Source organism: Somniosus microcephalus, chromosome 2, assembly GCF_052327205.1.
Source record: "Somniosus microcephalus isolate GS21.2 chromosome 2, FLI_Smic_1.0, whole genome shotgun sequence".
Lineage (NCBI taxonomy): Eukaryota > Metazoa > Chordata > Chondrichthyes > Squaliformes > Somniosidae > Somniosus > Somniosus microcephalus.
Genome location: NC_140988.1, coordinates 253,588,324 through 253,612,198, shown reverse-complemented (window position 1 = coordinate 253,612,198; position 23,875 = coordinate 253,588,324).

The following is a 23,875-nucleotide window of genomic DNA, read 5'->3' as shown; positions in this document are numbered from 1 at the left end:
GCCATGATGATTTGGCGGTGGTCACAGACCAGCTGCACGTTGAGGGAGTGGAACCCCTTGCGGTTGCGGAAGTCCTAAGGATGCTGGCATGGCGCCCTCAAAGCCACGTGTGTGCTGTCAGTCGCCCCCTGCACCATGGGGAAGTCCGCAATAGAAGCAATACCCTGCGCGCGCTCCGCCTGCTTGTGCAGGGTCAGAGGGAAGGTCATGAATTGAAGACTTTGCCTACAAAGGGCATCTGTAACTTGCCGGATGCAACAGTGGACTGCAACCTGAGCGATAGTCGCAATGTCCCCAATGGCTGACTGAAAGGATCCGTTGGCATAAAAATTGAGGCCATCAGTCAGTTTAGCGAACACGGACAGAGAGGTCCTGCACCGTTCACGCGGCTGCAGATCCTGACCAAGCAGGTGGCACAGATCAGTAACAATGTCCCTCCAGAATCGGAGCCTTCGCAAACACTGCTCCTCCGACATGTCAAGGCTTGACACCTGCTGCCTAAAGACCGTCGCAGCATACCGTCGGATTGGCCGACCTCCATTGCCCATCCTCCTTCTGGCCAATCCCGGCCCTCACTCCCGCCATCTCTCTGCCCCTTCACAGTGTTCGGCCATGAGGCCGTCACCCTCCAAAGCAGCTCCCATTCCGATGCCAGTTGGTCAAAAGGCTGTTAGGTGTAGTACTCCAACTGCTCCGGACAGGTTTAAAGGTCCCAAGTACTCTAAAGCTAAATTCCCAAAAACTCTGCTCCACAGTAGCTCGCCAACTCTATCCAGCAACGATCGCAATGAGCAGGCCAAGTGGCTGAAGATTCTGCACTAGAGCTGTCCCCTTTAAATAGCGCCCCCCTACTCCGAGAAGGGCCTGCTAGCGCTCCCTCGAACTGTCACTAATAGCGCTAGGCGTTAAGGCTCCGCGCGCCACCCAATATGCGCTCAGGCGCTCCTAAAAGGCGTTGCACACTGAAATGACATCATGATCTGCTTGCGCTCGCGGGCGCGCGCAAACACTTAGCACAGGCATTAACTGTATCGTCAATATGCGAGTTGTCGCTATCTTCATAGCGCCCGCCCCAACATAGGGTATCGCCCCAATTCTAGGTCTCTTCAGGCGCTCAACGCCGGTGCTACCAACCGAATTTCTAGGTCTTACTTTACCCAAACACTTACTTTACCCAAGCACTTACTTTACCCAAACACTTACTTTACCCAAACACTTACTTTACCCAAGCACTTACTTTACCCAAGCACTTACTTTACCCAAACACTTACTTTACCCAAACACTTACTTTACCCCAAACACTTACTTTACCTAAACACTTACTTTACCCAAACATTTACTTTACCCAAACACTTACTTTACCCAAACACTTACTTTACCCAAGCACTTACTTTACCCAAACACTTACTTTACCCAAACACTTACTTTACCCAAGCACTTACTTTGACCAAACACTTACTTTACCCAAACACTTACTTTACCTAAACACTTACTTTACCCAAACACTTACTTTACCCAAACACTTACTTTACCCAAACACTTACTTTACCCAAGCACTTACTTTACCCAAGCACTTACTTTACCCAAGCACTTACTTTACCCAAACACTTACTTTACCCAAACACTTACTTTACCCAAACACTTACTTTACCGAAACACTTACTTTACCCAAACACTTACTTTACCCAAACACTTACTTTTTTAGCCAAGCACTTACTTTACCCAAACACTTACTTTACCCAAACACTTACTTTACCCAAACACTTACTTTACCCAAACACTTACTTTACCCAAACACTTACTTTACCCAAGCACTTACTTTACCCAAACACTTACTTTACCCAAACACTTACTTTACCCAAACACTTACTTTACCCAAACACTTACTTTAACCAAACACTTACTTTACCCAAACACTTACTTTACCCAAACACTTACTTTACCCAAACACTTACTTTACCCAAGCACTTACTTTACCCAAAGACTTACTTTACCCAAATACTTACTTGACCCAAGCACTTACTTTTTTAGCCAAGCACTTACTTTACCCAAACACTTACTTTACCCAAACACTTACTTTACCCAAACACTTACTTTTTTAGCCAAGCACTTACTTTACCCAAACACTTACTTTACCCAAACACTTACTTTCCCCAAACACTTACTTTACCCAAGCACTTACTTTACCCAAACACTTACTTTACCCAAACACTTACTTTACCCAAGCACTTACTTTGACCAAACACTTACTTTACCCAAACACTTACTTTACCTAAACACTTACTTTACCCAAACACTTACTTTACCCAAACACTTACTTTACCCAAACACTTACTTTACCCAAGCACTTACTTTACCCAAGCACTTACTTTACCCAAGCACTTACTTTACCCAAACACTTACTTTACCCAAACACTTACTTTACCCAAACACTTACTTTACCCAATCACTTACTTTACCTAAACACTTACTTTACCCAAACACTTACTTTACCCAAACACTTACTTTTTTAGCCAAGCACTTACTTTACCCAAACACTTACTTTACCCAAACACTTACTTTACCCAAACACTTACTTTACCCAAACACTTACTTTACCCAAACACTTACTTTACCCAAACACTTACTTTACCCAAAGACTTACTTTACCCAAGCACTTACTTTACCCAAAGACTTACTTTACCCAAATACTTACTTGACCCAAGCACTTACTTTTTTAGCCAAGCACTTACTTTACCCAAACACTTACTTTACCCAAACACTTACTTTAACCAAACACTTACTTTACCCAAACACTTACTTTACCCAAACACTTACTTTACCCAAAGACTTACTTTACCCAAGCACTTACTTTACCCAAAGACTTACTTTACCCAAATACTTACTTGACCCAAGCACTTACTTTTTTAGCCAAGCACTTACTTTACCCAAACACTTACTTTACCCAAACACTTACTTTACCCAAGCACTTACTTTACCCAAAGACTTACTTTACCCAAACACTTACTTTACCCAAGCACTTAGTTTACCCAAGCACTTAGTTTACCCAAACACTTACTTTACCCAAACACTTACTTTACCCAAACACTTACTTTACCCAAGCACTTACTTTACCCAAGCACTTACTTTACCCAAACACTTACTTTACCCAAACACTTACTTTACCCAAACACGAGGCCCACAGCCCCGAGACCGGAGAAGCAGCGGACCTGCGCGGGAGCAGCCCGAGGCGGGAGAGCTTAAAGGCTTGGGAGGGAGCAGTCAGAGGCACCGAGGCCCACAGCCCCGAGACCGGAGAAGCAGCGGACCTGCGCGGGAGCAGCCCGAGGCGGGAGAGCTTAAAGGCTTGAGAGGGAGCAGTCAGAGGCACCGAGGCCCACAGCCCCGAGACCGGAGAAGCAGCGGACCTGCGCGGGAGCAGCCCGAGGCGGGAGAGCTTAAAGGCTTGGGAGGGAGCAGTCAGAGGCACCGAGGCCCACAGCCCCGAGACCGGAGAAGCAGCGGACCTGCGCGGGAGCAGCCCGAGGCGGGAGAGCTTAAAGGCTTGAGAGGGAGCAGTCAGAGGCACCGAGGCCCACAGCCCCGAGACCGGAGAAGCAGCGGACCTGCGCGGGAGCAGCCCGAGGCGGGAGAGCTTAAAGGCTTGAGAGGGAGCAGTCAGAGGCACCGAGGCCCACAGCCCCGAGACCGAAGAAGCAGCGGACCTGCACGGGAGCAGCCCGAGGCGGGAGAGCTTAAAGGCTTGAGAGGGAGCAGTCAGAGGCACCGAGGCCCACAGCCCCGAGACCGGAGAAGCAGCGGACCTGCGCGGGAGCAGCCCGAGGCGGGAGAGCTTAAAGGCTTTAGAGGGAGCAGTCAGAGGCACCGAGGCCCACAGCCCCGAGACCGGAGAAGCAGCGGACCTGCGCGGGAGCAGCCCGAGGCGGGAGAGCTTAAAGGCTTTAGAGGGAGCAGTCAGAGGCACCAATCCAGGTTCCAGGAGAGAGGTAAAAAGTAATCCAAGTGTGACGTCACCAGGGAGCAGGTAAGTGATTGGTTGGTGGGTATTTCTCTCTTTTCAATACAAGCTTGAATTCTGTGGTGTTAAATTTCTGTGGTGCAGTGGGGACAGTTGGTAAATAAAGCGCCCGAGAGTATACCTGTAACTGGGGTATTGAATAAATTTTTAAATTAATTAAAGGAGTAAGTCATGGCAGGAGAGCTCAGACCCGTGTTCTGCTCCTCTTGCTCCATGTGGGAAGTCAGGGATGCTGCCAGTGTCCCTGACGACCATGTGTGCAGGAAATGCATCCAGCTGCAGCTACTTGTAGACCGCATTGTGGCGCTCGAGCTGCGGGTGGATGAATTTTGGAGCATGCGCGATGCTGAGAGGCTCGTGGATAGCACGTTTAGCGAGTTGTTCACGCCTCAGGGTAGGGCAGCACAGCGGGTGACCATCAGGCGGAGCAACAAAGGCAGGCAGGTAGTGCAGGGAACCCCTGCGGACATCCCCCTTTCAGACAAGTATACCGCTTTGGATACTGTTGAGGGGGATGACTCACCAGGGGAAGGCAGCAGCAGCCAACTTCCTGGCACTGGGGGTGCTCCTGCTGCCCAGGAAGGGGGGAAAAAGAGTGGGAGAGCAATAGTGGTAGGGGATTCTATAGTAAGGAGAACAGATAGGCGTTTCTGTGGCCGTAGACGTGAATCCAGGATGGTTTGTTGCCTCCCTGGTGCCAGGGTCAAGGATGTCACTGAGCGGCTGCAGGGCATTCTGGAGGGGGAGGGTGAACAGCCAGTGGTCGTGGTCCACATTGGTACCAACGACATAGGTAAAAAGAGGGATGAGGCCCTGCAGCAAGAATTTAGGGAGCTAGGTGAAGGATTAAGGAGCAGGACCTCAAGGGTTGTAATCTCTGGATTACTCCCGGTGCCACGTGCTAGTGAGTATAGGAATAGGAAGATAGAACAGATGAATGCGTGGCTAAAGGGATGGTGCAGGGGGGAGGGCTTTAGTTTCCTGGATCACTGGGTCTGCTTCTGGAAAAGGTGGGACTTGTACAAGTCGGACGGTTTACACCTGAACCAGAGGGGAACCAATATCCTTGCGGGGAGGTTTGCTAGCACTGCTGGGGGGGGTTTAAACTAACTTGGCAGGGGGATGGGGTACAGAGTGGAGCTATAGTAGGGGGTGATTTACAGCCAAATACAGAGGGAAAAACAAGTCAGCTGGGAAGGCAGAGCAAATATGTGAAGGCAAAAGAGAATATGGCAGGGCTGGAAGGCATTTATTTTAATGCAAGGAGTCTTGCAAATAAGGTGGATGAACTGAAGTTGTTGTTGAACACATGGGAGTACGATATTGTTGCTATCACGGAGACATGGTTGATGGAGGGTCAGGACTGGCAGCTCAATATTCCGGGGTATAGAATCTTCAGGCGAGACAGAGGGGGGTGTAAAAGGGGAGGGGGTGTTGCAATATTAATTAAGGAGTCAATTACTGCTGTAAGGAGGGATGATATATTAGCGGGTTCCTCTAATGAGGCCATATGGGTAGAACTTAAAAACAAAAAGGGGGCAAGCACTTTGCTGGGAGTGTACTATAGGCCCCCAAACAGTCAGGGGGAGATAGAGGAACAGATATGTAGGCAAATCTCAGAAAAGTGCGAAAATAATAGGGTAATAATAGTGGGGGATTTCAACTTCCCCAATATAAATTGGGATAGTCAGAGTGTGAAAGGCTTAGAGGGTGCAGAATTCTTAAAGTGCATCCAGGAGAGCATTTTGAGCCAACATGTAGAAAGTCCTACAAGAGAGGGGGCGGTACTGGACCTAATTCTAGGGAATATAGCCGGGCAAGTGGTGGAAGTGTCAGTAGGAGATCTTTTTGGCGACAGTGACCATAATTCGGTGAGATTTAAGGTGGTCATGGAAAAGGACAAAGATGGCCCGGAAATAAGGGTTCTAAATTGGGGGAAGGCCGAGTTTAATATGATAAGGCAGGATCTGGCCAAAGTGGACTGGGAGCAGCTACTTATAGGAAAATCCACATCAAAACAATGGGAGATTTTCAGAAGGGAAATAGAGAGAGTACAACGCCAACATGTTCCTGTAAAGGTCAAGGGTGGGACCAACAAGCAAAGGGAACCTTGGATGACAAGGGATATACAAAAATGCATTAGGAATAAAAGGGGGGCTTTTGGCAGTTGCAAAAGACTAAAGACGGAAGAAGCCCTAGAGGAGTATAAAAAGTGCAGGGGCGTACTTAAAAAAGAAATTAGGAGGGCGAGGAGGGGCCATGAAATAACACTGGCGAGCAAAATAAAGGAAAATCCTAAGATGTTTTATAAGTATATTAAGGGCAAGAGGATAACCAGGGAAAGGGTAGGGCCCATTAGGGACCAAAGTGGCAATCTGTGTGTAGAGCCAGATGAGGTAGGCGGGGTTTTAAATGAATTTTTTGCATCTGTGTTCACTATGGAGAAAGACGATGCAGACATAGAAATCGGGCAAGGGGACTGTGACATACTTGAACATATTAGCATCGAGAGGGAGGAGGTGCTAGCGGTTTTAGCAGGCCAAAAAGTGGATAAATCCCCAGGCCCGGACGAGATGTATCCCAGGCTGCTGTGGGAGGCAAAGGAGGAGATTGCAGGGGCTCTGACACAAATTTTCAGAACCTCTCTGGCCACAGGGGATGTACCAGAGGACTGGAGAACAGCTAACGTAGTACCATTATTCAAGAAGGGTAGCAGGGATAAACCAGGGAATTACAGGCCAGTGAGCCTAACATCTGTGGTAGGGAAATTATTGGAAAAAATTCTGAGGGACAAAATTAGTCTCCACTTGGAGAGGCAAGGATTAATCGGGGATAGTCAGCATGGCTTTGTCAAGGGTAAATCATGTCTGACAAACCTGATTGAATTTTTCGAGGGGGTGACTAGGGGGGTGGATGAGGGAAATGCTGTGGATGTGGTTTACATGGACTTCAGTAAAGCTTTTGACAAAGTCCCGCATAGGAGACTGGTCAAGAAGGTAAGAGCCCATGGGATCCAGGGTGCCTTGGCGCGTTGGATCCTAAACTGGCTGAGTGGCAGGAGGCAGAGGGTGATGGTCGAAGGTTGCTTTTGTGACTGGAAGCCTGTGTCCAGTGGGGTACCTCATGGATCAGTGCTGGGTCCCTTGTTGTTTGTGATCTACATAAATGATTTGGATGAGAATGTAAAAGGTATGATCAGTAAGTTCGCAGGTGACATGAAAATTGGTGGGGTGGTAAATTGCGAGGAGGAAAGCCTCAGGCTACAGGACGATATAAACGGGTTGGTCAGATGGGCGGAAAAGTGGCAAATGAAATTTAACCCTGAAAAGTGCGAGGTGATGCATTTTGGACGGACAAATAAGGCAAGGGAATACACAATGAGTGGTAGGACCCTAGGAAGTACAGAGGGTCAGAGGGACCTTGGTGTACATGTACATAGATCCCTGAAGGCAGCGGAACAGGTAGATAAGGTGGTTAAAAAGGCATATGGGATACTTGCCTTCATTAGCCGAGGCATAGAATATAAGAGCAGGGAGGTTATGATGGAGCTGTACAAAACGCTGGTGAGGCCACAGCTGGAGTACTGTGTGCAGTTCTAGTCGCCTCACTATAGGAAGGATGTGATTGCTTTGGACAGGGTGCAGAGAAGATTCACCAGGATGTTACCTGGGATGGAGCGCCTCAGCTATGAAGAGAGGCTGGACAGGCTGGGGTTGTTTTCCTTGGAGCAAAGAAGGCTGAGGGGGGACCTGATTGAGGTGTACAAAATGATGAGGGGCATAGATAGGGTAGATAAAGAGGAACTTTTCCCCTTAGTAGGGGGGTCAATAACAAGGGGGCATAGATTCAGGGTAAGGGGCAGGAGATTTAGAGGGGATTTGAGGAGGAACTTCTTCACGCAGAGGGTGGTTGGAATGTGGAACTCAATGCCTGAAAGGGTGGTAGAGGCAGGAACCCTCACAACATTCAAGAAGCATTTGGATGAGCACTTGAAATGCCATAGCATACAAGGCTATGGACCAAATGCTGGAAAATGGGATTAGACTGGACAGGGATGGATGGGCGGCGCAGACACGATGGGCTGAAGGGCCTCTTTCTGTGCTGTAAAACTCTATGGCCTAGAAATTGAGTTGACGCCGCGCCAGGGCTTTAGCGCCGGAAATTTAGCGCCGGCGCTAATTCCCTTGCGCGCGCCAAAATTCAGTAGCACCGCGCCCAGACGGCTGCCGGCGCTACTGGCGGGCGTGAGTGCCTCCCAATGGGCGCTGAGTGCCGCATTGCGGCGCTAATCCGGCGCTGCGGCACCCGATGCGGTGCGGCAGGCTGGGGAAGTGCAGGCCTCCTCCTCCCGTTAAGGAGGCGCTGCCTTCACCCGATCGCTGGCCGTTTGATTTTTTCAAAAATGAGCCCGGCACCTCGGACAAGTGCCGGGCTTGCAGGCCAGACGCATCTGTTCCGCGGGGGGGGGGGATGGAGGAGTCCGGGGAGGGAGGTGCGGGCAGGTGGCCGGCGGGAAAGCGGCCGGCCGCCGCGCGACCTTAATGCGCCGGTGCTAACTTGTGTAAGACTCGGTTGCCAGAGTCTTAGTTGCGGTTGCCACGGGCGAGGCGGCCGCAACTGAATTTCGGCGTTCGGGCGCGTTGCCACGGCAACCGGGACGCTGCGCACACCGATGACGTCATCGGTGCCGGCGCAGCGCAACTGGCTAATGCCGATGGCAGCGCCGAAGTGAATTTCAGAAACGGCTATCATTGCGGCGCTAGGCCCTCTAGCGCCGCAAAATGGGCGCTAACCCTACTGAATTTTCAGCCCCATGACTCTATGACTATGACTTACTTTACCCAAGCACTTACTTTACCCAAACACTTACTTTACCCAAACACTTACTTTACCCAAACACTTACTTTACCCAAGCACTTACTTTACCCAAACACTTACTTTACCCAAACACTTACTTTACCCAAACACTTACTTTACCCAAACACTTACTTTACCCAAGCACTTACTTTACTCAAGCACTTACTTTACCCAAACACTTACTTTACCCAAACACTTACTTTACTCAAGCACTTACTTTACCCAAACACTTACTTTACCCAAGCACTTACTTTACTCAAGCACTTACTTTACCCAAACACTTACTTTACCCAAGCACTTACTTTACCCAAGCACTTACTTTACTCAAGCACTTACTTTACCCAAACACTTACTTTACCCAAACACTTACTTTATCCAAAGCCTTACTTTACCCAAACACTTACTTTACCCAAACACTTACTTTACCCAAGCACTTACTTTAGCCAAGCACTTACTTTACCCAAACACTTACTTTACCCAAGCACTTAGTTTACCCAAGCACTTACTTTACCCAAACACTTACTGTAATAATAGTAAATAACATCCAGAGGAAGTTATGTGCACATTACTTCCTGTGAACTGTGAACTGTGAACTCTGTGCATACATCACTTCCTGTGCATACGTCACTTCCTGTGTTTGGACTAGTATAAATACTGAACTGCTCAGTATGAGAGAAGGGCTTCTCCTAGAGGCTCTTGTATATAGTTTAATTATAAGTTGCTTAAAGCTTACTTTAAAGTTCCTTGATGTGTGCGTCTTTTTATTACATCAATTTAAGCAACTTAGTATTTACACTCACAAATACTAAACCTTCGGACAAACTCGGAGTTAAGGATCCAGGGAACCACCCATCATGGAAAACATCCTTAAACCTACTCGTCTGGACTTGGACCCAAACGCACCAGCAGCTGGCAGGGTATGGAAGCATTGGTACCATATTTTTGAGAATTTTCTTGATGAATGTAAAGCGAATGCTTCTACTAAACTGAGGATACTTATCAACTATGTGACCCCAACAGTGTTTGAATATGTTGATGAATGGGATAATTATGATGAGGTGATCCGGGCACTTAAAAAACTATATGCCAAGACCGCAAATGAGGTCTATGCTAGACATCTACTGGCCACAGCCCGACAAGGGCCAGGGGAATCGATTAACAAATTCCTTCAAGAACTTCGCAGGCTCAGCGTAGATTGTAACTTTCAGGCAGCCTCGGCTGAGCTGTACCGCGAAGAAATGATTCATGATGCTTTCATCTGCGGGATTGCCTTTCCATTTATATGCCAGCGTCTGCTAGAAAGTAACACACTTGAGCTACAAAAGGCTTTTGACCTGGCTTGTTCTCTGGATTTGGCAAAGAAAAATGCAGACCTCTATCAGCTGCCCAGATCTCGATCTGCTGCTGTAACTGCAACCAGACGATTCAAGTGGCCTCAGGTGAACCCTATCATGGAGGAATCTAATCCTGATGATAATTCTGATGAAGAAGAGGAGGATGACCCCACTTTAGCAGCCTCTTGGCAACCTAGGAAGGAATGCTTCTTTTGTGGAGATTCTTTTCACCCGAGGAAATTCTGCCCTGCTCGTAATGCGATCTGCAGTCATTGCGATAAAAAGGGACACTTTGCAAAAGTTTGCCAATCAAGAGCCTCTATGAGGGCCTATCCAGCTAAGGCCTACTGAACTGCCCCAATTAGGGCCTATCAAGATGCTCCCGCTAGGACCTATCAAGCTTCCTCTCGAGCTCTCTCCCGAAGAAGCACACCTAGAGTTTCAGCCACTCTCTGTGCAACCACACCAATTGCAGCTGCTTGCCCACAGAACCTGTTTCATGCAGCTACAAAATTTTCAATTAATGGGCATACCTTAGATGCCTTAATTGACTCAGGAAGTACTGATAGTTTCATTAGAGAACAGATTGTTGCAAAATTGAAACTACATATCTTCCCATCGGACCAGGCAATTGCGATGGCTCAGTCATCACTTAATACCAGAATCTCCGGCTTTTATATTATTGATATGACACTTAATGGTCGCATGTATCCCTCCACCCGACTTTTGGTGCTCAAGGACTTATGTAGTGATCTCATCTTAGGGCTGGATTTTCAAAAACAGCATAAGAAACTCACCATTGAGTTCGGCGGATCCAAACCTGGACTTACTATTTCTAATATACTGTCTCAATTACCGTTTTGTGCATTATCAGCAGCTTCACTTGATGAACCCTCATTATTTGCCAGTATTCCTCCTCGATGCAAACCAATAATAACGAAATCGCGGCGCTTTAGTCAGGAAGACCAATCTTTTATTGAGGCTGAAATCTCTCGACTTTTAGCAGAGGATATCATCGAACCATGTTCGTCGCCCTGGCGGGCTCAAATCGTCATCGTCAAGAACCCTCGAAAACCTCACAAACAACGACTATGCATTGATTATTCGCAAACCATCAATCAATATACTGACTTGGATGCCTACCCATTGCCACGCATTGATGATATGGTTAATAAACTGGCCGAATACAAAGTGTTCTCAACTTACGATTTGAAAAGTGCCTATCATCAGGTACCCTTGAAGGTCTCAGATAAGCAGTACACGGCCTTTGAGGCTAATGGGCGGCTGTACCAATTTCGTCGCCTCCCATTCGGGGTTACTAATGGAGTGGCTGTCTTCCAATGGGCGATGGATGGCCTGGTTAAGCAGGAAAACTTAAGGGACACTTTTCCCTATCTTGATAACATTACTATTGCAGGTCACGATCAACAGGAACATGACGCCAACCTCCAAAAATTTCGGGATGCTCTCCATCACCGTAACTTAACTTTGAATGAATCTAAATCTGTTGAGTCGCAACCGACCATCAACATCCTTGGCTACTGCGTAGGCAACGGTATCATTAAGCCAGACCCAGAAAGACTTCGCCCGCTCCAAGAGCTCCCGTCACCTAAGACTCCGGCTTCTTTATGTCGGGCTCTCGATCTGTTTGCATACTACGCTAAATGGATTCCTCATTTTTCAGACAAAATCCAACCCTTGCTGCATGCTAGATCATTTCCATTGGAAACAGCGGCTGTTGCAGCCTTTAACCTTCTCAAAAAAGTTGGAGAAAGCGGCTCTTCACTCCATCGATGAGAATCTCCCTTTCATAGTCGAATGTGATGCCTCGGAGGTGGCGATCTCGGCTACTCTAAATCAGGAAGGTCGTCCTGTAGCATTTATGTCCAGGACCTTACAAGGTGCCGAGCTACATTATCCTCCGGTTGAGAAGGAAGCCACAGCCATCATAGAGGCGGTACGGAAGTGGAACCATTTCCTAACTCGCCAGCACTTTACATTAATCACGGACCAGCGATCAGTCGCCTTCATGCTCGATAATCGAAAACGAACCAAAATTAAGAATAATAAAATACAGCTTTGGAGGATGGAACTGGCCTCTTTTGGTTACACCATTCACTATCGACCTGGCAAGGAGAATGTGGCCCCGGATACCCTCGCACGAGCATTCTGCTCCACTATGTCGTCCTCTACTCTCATAGATGTCCATAATGGATTGTGTCATCCTGGCGTTACGCGCATGCTACATTTCATACGATCACGGAATCTCCCTTTTTCTACTGGAGATGTAAAGAAAATGTGCTCAGAATGCCGGCTTTGTGCAGAATTAAAACCTCAGTTCTTCCGCCCCTCAGATGGTGTGCTCATACACGCAACCCAACCGATGCAACGACTTAGCATCGATTTTAAGGGCCCAGTGCCCTCTTCTACTCGGAACACATATTTGTTCACTATGATTGATGAATATTCACGTTTTCCGTTTGCCTTCCCCTGCTCCAATATGCTGGCGTCCACAGTAATCTGCTGCCTTGAGCAAGTATTCTCTCTCTGTGGCATGGCGGCTTACATTCACTCGGATCGGGGTCCATCCTTTATGTCAAGGGAACTCAAGGACTACCTCTCAGAACGGGAAATTGCTACAAGCAAAACAACGCCATATCATCCCATCGGAAATGGGCAGGTAGAGAGGTATAACGGTATCATCTGGAATTCCGTACATCTTGCTTTAAGATCTCGGGGCCTACCAAACCAGCAATGGGAAGCAGTGCTTCCGGATGCATTGCACTCTATACGGTCCCTTCTTTCTACAGCCACAAATACTACACCTCATGAGCGGTTCTTTGGATTCCAGCGTCGCTCATTTTATGGGACATCCCTCCCGTCATGGCTAACTACTCCTGGACCTGTACTACTCCGAAGATACGTTCAGACGTCTAAAAATGATCCTCTCGTAGATGAGGTCGAACTAACTGATGCCAACCCCACCTATGCATACATACGATATCCCGACGGCCGAGAATCTACCGTATCATTACGGGATCTGGCTCCCTGCCCACCAGGACCTAGTGAGACATCGAGTGATGGTATTTTACCAGGAGTCTCTTGGAACCTACCGGGTACCCCTCTCCAGGATCCTGATCTGACACCAACTAGCTTGGTGCCGGTAGAAGCCCGTACTCAAATTTGCGACCCTCCTAGCACCGCGCACCAAAGTACTGATCCGCCACAGACCAGCTCTGCACCTCCCTCTGAACAGAGACTGACCGACTCTGCACCTATTGGGACTCGTACACGAAGCCATGATCTCCCCGACCCTTCACAGGGTAATCCAGGCCACACAGACTCTGACCAATGGCCAACAGCATGTAAGCGGACCAGTGACCCTCTACGACGGGAACACAAACGGGTGCGACTCTTCCACGTTCGGCGGCTGCGGAATAAAAGGAAGACCACAGCCTTCTAATCTCGCAGGAGGGAAGAATGTAATAATAATAAATAACTTCCGGAGGAAGTGATGTGCACATCACTTCCTGTGAACTGTGAACTCTGTGCATACATCACTTCCTGTGCATACGTCACTTCCTGTGTTTGGATTAGTATAAATACTGAACTGCTCAGTATGATAGAAGGGCTTCTCCTAGAGGCATGGTGAAGACCGCTCTTGTATATAGTTTAATTATAAGTTGCTTAAAGCTTGCTTTAAAGTTCCTTGATGTGTGAGTCTTTTTATTACATCACTTACTTTACCCAAACACTTACTTTACCCAAACACTTACTTTACCCAAACACTTACTTTACCCAAACACTTACTTTACCCAAACACTTACTTTACCCAAACACTTAATTTACCCAAACACTTACTTTACCCAAACACTTACTTTACCCAAACACTTACTTTACCCAAACACTTACGTTACCCAAACACTTACTTTACCCAAACACTTACTTTACCCAAGCACTTACTTTGCCCAAACACTTAGTTTACCCAAACACTTAGTTTACCCAAGCACTTACTTTACCCAAACACTTACTTTACCCAAACACTTACTTCACCCAAACACTTACTTTACCAAACACTTACTTTACCTAAACACTTACTTTACCCAAACACTTACTTTACCCAAGCACTTACTTTACCCAAACACATACTTTAACCAAACACTTACTTTAGCCAAACACTTACTTTACCTAAACACTTACTTTACCCAAACATATACTTTAACCAAACACTTACTTTAACCAAACACTTACTTTACCCAAGCACTTACTTTACACAAACATATACTTTAACCAAACACTTACTTTAACCAAACACTTACTTTACCCAAACACTTACTTTACCCAAACATATACTTTAACCAAACACTTACTTTACCCAAACACTTACTTTACCCAAGCACTTACTTTACCCAAGCAAACAGTCACCTCACACTTCAATTCACTCTTCCACCTCCTGGCGTTGACGTCATTTGAACTGTCTTCAGGTAGGAAACCAATGTCAGATATTAAAATGAGGCTGGGTTTCCTGAATATTATGTCCGTGTATAATTGAGACACGGACGGCAGGAGTTGGTTATAACAGGTCTTTACTGAATGGAGACAACCTGGAACTACTATGCAAATGTTACTGCACAGGCTTATATACAGGGGTGGTCACTACTGGTACTGCAGTTTACAGGGGCTGCAGAATATAGTTCCTTCTGCAAAGTACATACACTACAATTCCTCCCCTTTTAGCTAAACAGTACATAACATTCGATTAACAATGAAATAACATATTTACAATTACAGTTGCTAGATACATTAGTTGAAGTTAAGCAATTATAAGTTCAGTCTTTGAGGAGGCTTCCTGATTCTGTCTGGATAACGCCTCTTTGGGGTATCAGGTTCTTCTGGCGAAGTTGAGTCGGGATCAATGTCGTTGTTTGGTTCATCTGCTTCCAATATCACCGATTCTGAGGTAGATGCAATTGGTACTTCGGTTTCATCGCCAGGTGTATCAGATCGTGGTGTGGAGTTGACGTTTCCCAGTGACTCTAGAATCTGGTCAGCATGGCGTCTTACAATGCTCTCTCCAACGTCCACGGTATACATTAGAGGTCCTTGCCGTGTACAGATCATTCCTGGCTGCCATTTCTCTGTGCGGTAGTCCCGGGCCAAAACTGGTTGACCTATCTTAAAACTCCTGGTCGGCCTTTCATTCATATTCTGAAACTACCTGTTCTCCACATCTCTTCTGATGTTTGGCTTAACCAAATCCAAGCGGCATCGTAGTCTTCGATTGAAGAACATCATGGCTGGAGTTTGGTTGGTAACCGCATATGTCGCATTCCAGTAGGCAAACAAGAAGTTATCCACCTTGTGCTGTAGGGGTATATCTTCATTACAAATTGCCTTGATAGCCTTCTTGAATGTTTGAACGACCCTCTCGGCCAATCCATTAGTGGCTGGATGATATGGGGCGGATGTGTAATGCTTAACACCATTGTACTTTAAGAACCTCTGGAACTCTTCAGACACAAACTGTGGTCCATTGTCAGAGCAAATCTGTTCAGGCAGCCCATTCCTGGCGAATATGGTTCGTAAGACTGTGATAGTTTTTTCTGTGGTGGTTGAGGACATTTTTATTACCTCTGGCCACTTTGAATGTGCATCCACCGCAATTAAAAACATCGTGTCCATAAATGGACCAGCAAAATCAATATGCACCCTTTGCCATGGAGATGAGGCCACTCCCATGGATGTAGAGGGGCTTGTGGTGGGGCGTTTTGGACCTTCTGGCATCCTGTACAGCTCTTGGTCATCTCTTCGATTTCTCTATCGATTCCCGGCCACCACACAAACGCTCTGGCTAAGTTCTTCATTTTTACCCCTCCCAGATGATCCTCATGAAGCTCATTGAGCACTCTATCCTTCAATTTGGGTGGAATTACTACTCTGGATCCACACATCAAGGTTCCTCTGCACACTGACAGCTGTTCTCTTCTCGGCGAGAATGCTGGCAGCAGTGGTTCGCCATCTGCTGGCCATCCCTTCATCGTTAAATCATAGACCCAGGAGAGTGTCGGGTCATTCCGTGTTTCCTTTTCTATGTTTGCATTCGTCACAGGGAGACATTCGACTATGGTCCAGTGGAATATCTCCACTGGATCCACTGCAAGTTCTTCTTCCACCGTCGGCAACGGTGGAGGCGACAATCCATCAGCATTCCCATGCTGTTTAGTTCCTTTGTACTCGATCTCATATTGGTGTGCCCCTAGGAAAAGGGGCCACCTCTGTAGCCGTTGTGCTGTCATTATCGGTACGCCCTTCTGAGGGTTGAAAATGGAGACAAGAGGTTGATGATCAGTAAGTAGAGTAAATTTCAGACCGTGCAGGTAGTGATTGAACTTCTTCACCCCCCACACCAGGCTGAGGGCCTCTCTGTCAATCTGGGCGTAGTTACGCTCGGCTGAAGTTAACGAGCATGACACAAAAGCTATCGGCCTCTCTGAACCATCAAGGAATTTATGTGACAGTACCGCCCCAATGCCATAGGGAGACGCATCACACGCCAGTCTTATCTGTAGTGATGGGTTGTAGTGAGCCAATACTTCTCTTGAAGTGATTAGGTCCTTACTCTTCTGAAAGACCCGCTTACATTCATCGCTCCATTTCCATGCTACTCCCGTTTGTAGTAGGGCGTTCAGTGGGTGCAGAATTGTGGACAAATTCGGCAAAAACTTACGGTAGTAATTCACCAATCCGAGGAATGACCTCAGTTGCGACACATTTTCAGGCGCTGGAGCCTTAACTACTGCTTCAATTTTGTCAGGGGACTTATGTAACCCCTCTTCCTCAATCACGTGGCCACAATGCGATATCTGTTTCTTAAAAAACTCGCACTTGGGGCGATTGGCTCATAGCCCATGTTCACGTAGTCTAGTGAGCACCTGCTCTAGGTTGGCAAGGTGTTCACTGTCATCTTCACCTGTCACTAGGATGTCGTCCAAGTAACACTGAGTCCCCGGAATCCCTTGCAGGACTTGTTCCATCGCTCTTTGCCATATCGCCGGAGCTGATGCTACTCCGAATACCAGTCCATTATACTGGTAAAGACCTTTGTGAGTGTTTATCGTGAGATACTTCCTAGAGGATTCTTCAACCTCCACCTGCAAATATGCTTGTGCTAGGTCAATTTTTGTAAAACGCTTCCCTCCAGATAGTGAGGCGAAGATACCTTCTATCCTTGGAAGAGGATATTGTACTGTGTGAAGGACTGTGTTCACCGTCACCTTGAAGTCCCCACAGATGCGAACCTTCCTTGGCTCCTCAGACTTATTGTTTAATGTTTTCTTCATGACAGGAATGATGGGTGTCGCCCACTCGCTCCAGTCTACCTTAGATAACATGCCTGCATTCTCCAGATTCTCCAGCTCTGCCTCGATGGCTGGGCAGATTGCATATGGTACCGGTCTTGCTTTGAAAAACTTGGGAATTGCATTCTCTTCTATTTTTATCGAGGCGGTTACGCCTTTATGAGTTCCCAGTTCTTGTTGAAATACCTCTTTGGCGTTAGCTAAGATTGTTGACAATCGACCAGGAGTGACGTCGTCATCCTTTTTACCAGCCACCGTCAGTGCCTGAATGGAGTGCCAGTCTAAACTTATCTTTCTGATCCATTCACGTCCCAATAACGGTGGTCCACCATCTTGCAGTATGTACAGATACAATTTCTGTATTTCCTTGCCGTTGTATTCGACAGGCACCCTTATTTTTCCTCTGGGGTATACTTTTTGCCCTGTATACGTCTTCAAGACAATGGATGTCTCTTTCAAGGGTATGTGTGAGAATAGCTGCTCGTATTCTCGTCGATTCATGACGGTTAGAGCTGATCCTGTATCCAATTCCATTTTGACTTGGGACCCTGCCATCGTGAGGGTGACCCAAATGGTTCGGTGATCCTCTTTTGCGATTACGTTGTGAAGTTTGAGACAGCTTAGTCTCTTGTTCCCGGATTCACTATCGCTCATCTGGTCTTCGGAACTACTGTCCGTCATCTTTTGTACTTTCCTGTACGGTTCCTTAGTAGTCTTTTTGTTGTCATTGGTCTTCTTCCCAGACCTGCAAACTCGTGCAATGTGTCCCATCTTTCCGCATTGCCTGCATATTTCCGTAAGGTAATCAGCATTGCTCTCATCTTTATGCTGATTTCTCCTGTGGAATTTAAATCTTTCTGCTATCGGCAGCGGTGTAGGATTTAGGTGTTCCTGTAGGATAGCAACAATTTCATTAAAACTCTTCGCCTTCGGTTTGGCTGGAGTAATCAGGTCCCGCAATAGGCCGTACGTTCTTGCGCCCATTAAGTTTAGCAGTACCGATGCCTTTTTCTCATCGGCTACTTCGTTTGCCTCGCAATATACCTCGACTCTTTCCACATACGTGGTCCAGTCTTCTATTGCATTATCGAAGGCCGTGATATTGCCAGTCTTCGGCATCTTGGAAATCTAAGATGGCGTCTCCCGCGCTTTGCCTTCTTCCCCGATTTAACAAAATGGCGCCTCCCGCGTTTTCTGTCTTCTCCGCTGTTGCTAGCGCTGTTGCTGGCATTTTATGCCTTGATGGCGATGCCCTATGGTCTTCGCGCACTTCCCCCCGCGCTGCTGCTAACGCCACTCTCCGCAGTTCCCGTGGCAAACTGCAGCTCCTCGCGGCTTTCTGCGCGTTTAATTTTTATTATTTCCCCGTCGTCGTAACAACCCTGCGGGACACTTGCCTCCCTCTTCTCGGGTCTGTACGCTGCCCGGCTTTGTAGCACCCTTGCTTCACCCTCTCTCTCTCTCCTCTTCCCGACAACGCTGCTCGGCCCCGTTGCAAGGCCACCCGCTCGAGCTCTAGACCGCCGCAGCCCAGGAAGGATCAGTGTACTACCTGCCACCAGCCTGATTAGCTGAAGCACCATCGACAGGATAACCAAGCCATGCTCTCGACAGCCTCTCCTGCAAATCTTCAACTCCGCTGACTCAGAGGCGGATGCCCACGGTCGACGCCTGTTTCTTCTGTTTCTTTCTTCCTTCTGGCCTTGACCTCTGATAACTTCGCTTCAGGGATGGATCCCCATGAGGTGGTGCAGACTGTAGGTAAGTTCGTATCTGCTCGTCGCCAGTATTATGTCCGTGTATAATTGAGACATGGACGGCAGGAGTTGGCTATAACAGGTCTTTACTGAATGGAGACAACCTGGAACTACTATGCAAATGTTACTACACAGGCTTATATACAGGGGTGGTCACTACTGGTACTGCAGTATACAGGGGCTGCAGAATATAGTTCCTTCTGCAAAGTACATACACTACACTGAGCTTTTAGAGTTCTGGGTGCACTGCCATCACCCCCCCCCCCCACACACACACACACCGATCCTGTCCCAAGTTAAAATCCAACCCATTGATTCATAAACAAATCCTTGTGTTCTGGTTCTGAAGGGCGCAATTTTTGTAAATTGGGGATAAATAGGACTAAAAACTCCAATTGGCAGCCAGAACATCCATGTTTTGTATTTCTATTTTCTTGATATTTGAGAAACTTACTGGATCATCCAAATGTAACAAATATCAGAAACCGGGCAGGTCAGAGTGCATACCTGTGAAGTAACCCACTTAATTTGCCTCCAAAGAAAAGCCAACCAGAGTCCATTTACATCTTCCCGAAGAATGGCAGAAAGTGTAAACAGCGTGAGAAACTACTGACTAATGTGATTAAGTCCAACAAAATAAAAGCATAAGTATGCAAAATTTCCAGCATTTTCTGTTTTTATTTCAGATTTCCAGCATCCACAGTATTTTGCTTTTGTTAAAGCATAAGTGTGGTGTTAGTGTAGGCGTGCGCTCTGACTCGCCTGACCCTCCGATATCCGCTGCCTCCCGGGCAACCATATGTGTCTGGTCTCAATCACCCCTTGTACGTTTCCCGCTGAAACCTTGACAGATTTCTTGCTAATGGAAATCACTCATTGTGCCCAACCATCAATATAAGGCCTAATAATTTTGCCAGCTAATCATATCTCCAAGTGTCTCCAAAGTTATGGGCTATCTATCTGAGCCATTCCTTAAAGGAATTGGATGAGTGTTCACATTTCATCGATGGATTTAGCAGAGCAAATTATGTAACTAAACTCTTCAGCTATTTGTTTCTAATGGGTTACCAGCTCTGTCCATTATTTGTACTTTGGCCAAATGTGAGCCGGGGGATTTCTTACAATCCTAATTGCACATAACTTACTAATTATGATTCATTCTTAATTGAGAGTGGTCTTCAACTTAGCTGCAAATAGCCCACAGTATCCTGATTTACATTAAGTGTAAATCATAAATGCACCATTAAAGCCAACTGAAATGTTTGAAGTTAGCTTTGCTTCTGAGGCTGCTGGTGCAAGGGAATAATTTCCATTTTGCACACAGACCTTGGAGCTGAAAATCTGTGGGAGCTGTAGGTGGATGTAAAAGATCTGTGGCTCTATTCGAAGAAGAGCAGGGGAGTTCTTGCCGATGTTTATCCCACAACCAACATCACTAAAACAGATTATCTGGCCATTATCACATTGCTGTTTGTGGGACCTTGCTGTGCATAAATTGGCTGCCATGTTTCCTACATTACAACAGTTATTACACTTCAAAAGTACTTCATTGGCTGGAAAGCGCTTTGGGACATCCTGAGGTTGTGAAAGGCACCCTATAATTTTCAAGTCATTCCTTCCTTTCTTTCTAGTGTAAATTATGGGGATACACTTGCCAGGAACCTCTGCTAAGGTCCCTAGTGGACTTTCCACAGCCATGGGGAAGTTCTCTCCCCTACATGGCAATGAGAGGCACCTGTGCCACTAAGGGATGCATCTGGGATATCTACGGCTTGAAGGAGACCGCAAACCATGCCGTTGGTTGATGGGTCTGGAGGGAGGGCAATATGCATCGGCTCATTTCCCTGGAAAGAATTGAGAGGTGCCCCCTCGTCTCCTTTAGTAAGGGGGTCAAAATCATTCATAAAAATCTGGCTCCTCTTTGGGGGACCAGCCTGTGTCCCAGCCTCCACTCTCAGCTGATCGCTGCATGTGCCAACCAGAGGACTAATCTCACCCAATATACTAGTTGCCTATGATCTGCCTGACTACTAAGAGGCCAGGGACAGGGGGAGCTCCTGGTGTTGGGTGTCTCCACTCCCATTCCCTTCTACTCTGCCAGCCTTGTTTGGGGCGGGTGGAGGCTCCATCCATTCCAACCAAGGCCTCAGGGAAACCTAAAAGGTGGGACCCTGGGACCCTGCTTATTTGGCTCCCAGCCTTATTGCAGCCATTTTGGCACTCTCCTGCCAGAGTTACGGTGAGAGTGCGTTTGAAGGGCTGTAGATTCTTGGACCCCTTGTGAATAATGTAGTGTATGTAACTGTTCTACCTTTAAGAGAACTATTGTATGTAACCGTTCACCTTTAAGAGAAATATTTTAGGTGTGGCACTACTTTATCTTGGCTGCTGTATACTGTAATACCGACGGTGACCACACCGGTATATAAGTGCTGTGTCAGGATTTATTGGGCAGATTCGCCCTGACCTTCGAATAGTAAAGTCCTGTTAAAGTTACTCTTGTAGTCTGTGTATTAATTCGCCATAATACCTACAGACTTTACAGTGGCGACGAGTTCGATCTTACCCTGCGGCAACAATACTTCCGAAGCAGTTAACGAGCGTCGAGAAGAGGCACCCGCCCTCGTCGTTCTGCTGAGAGAAAACTCGAGTCTGCAGAGCAAGGAAGAAGGAAGAATTCAGACATGAAGCCTTCCATCAGCAACAGGCACTGATTGTCCCTTCTGCCACGGTGGTGAGTGAGCCGATCAGCACGAGAAGCAAGTCGGCCACGGTGACTGTGAGTAAAGGGAAAATAAAAAAATAAACGGAGGATAAGGGCGGTGAACTCGACCACGGTCGGGGGAAAGGAGCCGGACAGAAGTCGGGCCCAGAGGCGCTGAGACTGGGGCAGCATGGAGCACGGAAGCCGCGGTACAAGCGGGCTGGGAGACGCAACGGCGTCGTGAGACAGCTAGACCGCGACCGGCGAAAAAGGCCGGGCAGCTACCGAGGCCACGAGGCGCTGCGACCGGGATCGTAAGGCATGGGAAGATATAAAAATAAATAAACCACGGGGAACTCAGCCGCAGCCGGGGAGGAAAGCACCGGACTGCGAGAGGGTTGGGAGGCGCGATTGGAGTTAAAAAGGCCAGGCAGCGACCGAGGCCACGAAGCGCTGCGACCGGGATCATAAGGCGCGGGAAGATATAAAATAAATAAATCACGGAGAACTCAGCCGCAGCCGGGGAGGAAAGCACCGGACTGTGAGAGGGCTGGGAGGCGCGATTGGAAGCCGCTGAGGGAGAGACAGAGCCCGAGCGAGCGGGAGAGACAGAGCCCGAGCGAGGGAGACTGAGCGAGATCCAGCCAGCGGCTGAAACTGTTCGCCGTCAACGGGTTGTACCCAGCGCCGGTTGCCCTGCCAAGAAAAGGGAACAAGGAACGCACTGAAGTTGACGCGCAGGCTGCGAACCCCGAAAGCCAGCGGTCGTCGCCCGAGGGAAAAGCTTACCCCTCCCGCCAGGGGAAGAAACGCGGGAAGCCGCCAGTAGGCGGGGAAGACGACAGAAGCGGGAAACCGCCATTTTGAAAGTGGGCGGGGGAAGAAGACAAGCGCGGGAAACCGCCATTTTGAAAAAAAAGTTAAAGAAAAATTTCGTGTTTGTTTCGCAGAAAGATAGTGAGAGATAGTGAAGATGCCTAAGCATGGTAACATCAACAACTTCGATTCCGAGGTGGAAGATTGGGCCACGTACGTAGAACGTATCGAGATATATTGTGAGGCCAATAAGATAGCAGATGATGATAAAGCTCTCACCTTATTAAACGCAATGGGGGCAAAGACATACAGACTATTGAAGCATCTTCTATCACCAGCTAAACCGGCGGATCAGACTTTCGCTAATATTGTTGCTGTCCTGAAGGATCATTTGAACCCCACACCACTGATGTTGGCGGAACGATTCAAATTCTATGCGAGAACGCAACGGAAAGAGGAAAGCAACGCGGAATACTTGGTCGAACTGCGTAGACTAGCGAAATACTGCCAGTTTGGGGAAAATCTGACAGAGGCATTGAGAGACAAGTTCGTGTGCGGGTTGTCGAAGGAAGGAACACAAAAGCGTCTGCTAGAAGAGAACGATCTCACACTTGATAAGGCTGTCCTTATTGCAGCATCGCACGAAGCCACAGCGAGAGGCACAGCGGAAATGCAGCTGAAGGCAGCGGTACTCAGTGTGGATCAAATTACTTCGGGTACATCGAAATGTTATCGTTGTGGGAAGACAACACACGACCAGAACCAATGCTGGTTTAAAAACCAGGAATGTAGAAAATGTGGCAAACTTGGTCACATAGCTAAGGTATGCCGGTCAGGAAAGAAGACCAACAACAACAAAAAAAAGTCACCGCAGGAAAAGTACAATAAGGTACACAAGGTGGCTGAGAAGAGTTCAGATGAACAGAATTCGGATTCAGACCCAACCGTTCAGGAACTGGGTAGTCTGAGAATTCACAATGTGAGTAAGGAAGCTGACCTGCAAACTATCTGGGTCATGCTAAAAATAGCCG